The sequence below is a fragment of the Lipotes vexillifer genome, unplaced genomic scaffold (genome assembly GCF_000442215.2).
Source record: "Lipotes vexillifer unplaced genomic scaffold, Lipotes_vexillifer_v1.1 scaffold90, whole genome shotgun sequence".
Taxonomy (NCBI): domain Eukaryota; kingdom Metazoa; phylum Chordata; class Mammalia; order Artiodactyla; family Lipotidae; genus Lipotes; species Lipotes vexillifer.
Window position 1 is genome coordinate 1,211,247 of NW_006782310.1, and position 2,762 is coordinate 1,214,008.

The 2,762-nt window shown below is 43.4% G+C and overlaps 1 pseudogene; it reads right to left on the minus strand.

The window, feature by feature from the left end:
- Positions 1–520: 520 nt before the first annotated feature.
- Positions 521–1,374, minus strand: LOC103090042 (60S ribosomal protein L6 pseudogene; annotated as a pseudogene).
- Between the last annotated feature and the right edge of the window lie 1,388 nt (positions 1,375–2,762).

Sequence of the window (2,762 nt, forward strand, 5' to 3'; positions counted from 1 at the left end):
TTATTTTTTGCTGCACTGGGTCTTTGCTGCTGCACACGGGCTTTCACTAGTTGCAGAGAGCGGGGTCTACTCTTCACTGCAGTGCATGGGCTTCTCATTGTGGTGGCTTCTCTTGTTGGGGAGCACGGGCTCAGTAGTTGTGGTTCGTGGGCTCTAGGGTGCAGGCTCAGCAGTTGTGGTGCATGGGATTAGTTGCTCTGCAGCACATGGGATCTTCATGGACAAGACATTGAACCCGTGTCCCTTGCATTGGCAGGCAGATTCTTAACCACTGTGCCACCAGGGAAGTCCCAGTGTCCAGGTACTTTTTAATTTCCTCTTTGATTTTTCCAGTGACTCATTAGTTGTTTAGTATCATATTGTTTAGCCTCCACATGTTTGTGTATTTTGCAGTTTGTTTCTTGTTGTTAATTTCTAGCCTCATACTGTCGTGGTCAGGAAGGATACTTGTTATGATTTCAATCCTCTTAAATTTTGTTTTTTTGGACCAAATTATTTAATTAGGTTCTTTGTAACAAGTTTAGAACACTACTTTGTGAGGATAAATTCCGTTTGTAAGAGCAAACACAGAGTGGAGGTAGCCTTGGAGTTGAGGAACAGCTTTGATTCTTTGCAGAATTTGTGAGTCCACAGCTTTCTGATCAACCTTCTGCTGCTCTGTAATCTTGTATTTCTCTCTCTCTCTGTCGAAGATCTCACCTTCCTGGTGCCTGGGCTTACGCAGTTTCTTCTTCTTGAAGTAAGCATCAGTGAGATGTTCTAGAATTTTCACACCACTGATATCAATTTTGGTGGAAGTGGCAATGACAAATTTCTAGTGTGTTCTCTGCAGAGGAACTCGATTGAGGGACAGAGGCCCAGTCACAAGTAGCAAGCCACTGCTCAGCTGCTTCAGGAAAATGACCCTCTTGCCTCTGTGGTGCCCAGTGAGGATAATCAGAATGGTCCCAGGAGTGATGCTAGCTCGTAGTCTTCTCACATGCTTACTGAAGGGTTTTTTGCCGTGACTCAACAGCTTTTGAGGCACATCTTCAGTAGGATAATACCTAGGCATTTTGTGAAGTTTAACCACCCGGATACTACCATTCTTGTCACCACCAACTTGTTTTGTGACAGTAGCAAGAACCTTCACCTTCTTTTTCTTTTCAACCTTGGATTTGGCTGTGAATACTTCCTCTTGTACAAGGCCTTTCTGGAATACATAGCCGATTGGGAATATCTGCCAATTCCTCTGACCAGGACAGGGTTTTGGCTGCAGTGGGGCTTCCCCTTCTTAACCTGCTTCACCTTTTTAACCTTGCCGCCAGCATCAGCCTTCTTGGCTTCAGGTTTTTTCTCCTTAGTATCTGGCTTCTCAGCCTTTTCACCCACCATCTTGCAAGATGGGAAAAAGGCTCTTAAATTATTGAGACTTGTTTTGTGGCCTAGTATGTGATCTATCCTGGAGAATGTTCCATGTGCAATTGAAAAGAATGTGTATTCTGCTTGGGTGGGATGTTAGCTGGACTTTCCTCTGCCCAGATCTGTGAACCTCTAAGGGAGGGCAACTGGTCTTCTGTGAGTTGGAAATCTACTGTGTCATTTTTCTTGGCTTTTCCTCTCTCCACCAGAAATGCTATGTCTGGTTTCCTCAGAGACCTCCAGATAAGCCCACCTTTGTTGCTGAGTGAATGTTAAGACGGGGACTCAGAAGGTGAAGTGCCAGGGGCAGAGGGGTCAAGCTGAAAGCGAGGGCTGAGGGAGGGTGATGAGAGGATGGAGAAGCTGGTGAGAGGAAGGGGAAAAGGATGCCATGGTTGGGAATCTTCCCAGGGCATAAGCTCTGAACCTCATGGGAGTCAACAGGACAAGTTACAACTTCAGGCTGGTGCAGTTTTCTTTTGGAGTATAATTGCTTTACAATGGTGTGTTAGTTTCTGCTTTATAACAAAGTGAATCAGCTATACATATACATATATCCCCATATCTCCTCCCTCTTGCGTCTCCCTCCCACCTTCCCTATCCCACCCCTCTAGGTGGTCACACAGTACTGAGCTGATCTCCCTGTGCTATGCGGCTGCTTCCCACTAGCTATCTGTTTTAAATTTGGTAGCATATATAAGTCCATGCCACTCTCTCACTTCGTCCCAGCTTACCCTTCCCTGTCCCCATGTGCTCAAGTCCATTCTCTACGTCTGTGTCTTTACTCCTGTCCTGCCCCTAGGTTCTTCATAACCTCTTTTTCTTTTTTAGATTCCATATATATGTGTTAGCATATGGTATTTGTTTTTCTCTTTCTGACTTACTTCACTCTGTATGACAGACTCTAGGTCCAACCACCTCACTACAAATAACTCAATTTCATTTCTTTTTATGGCTGAGTAATATTCCACTGTATATATGCCCCATATCTTCTTTATCCATTCATCTGTCGATGGACACTTAGGTTGCTTCCATGTCCTGGCTATTGTAAATAGAGCTGCAATGAACATTGTGGTATATGACACTTTTTGAATTATGGTTTTCTCAGGGTATATGCCCAGTAGTGGGATTGCTGGGTTGCATGGTCCAGTGCAGTTTTGAAACTTTTGAAGCCGTGTGTCTGCTCTCTTAATTGGGACCTCACTTCACGTCTCTTCAAATATACTAAAATGTACTAAAAATACTAACATGCCACATTATGCAAATATAATTTTCCCCCATAAAATAATGGGTGTAATTCTGCTTTTGAAAATATTTGTTTGTAACTTTTAATTTTTTATTGCCTTTTTAGAAAAAATTTT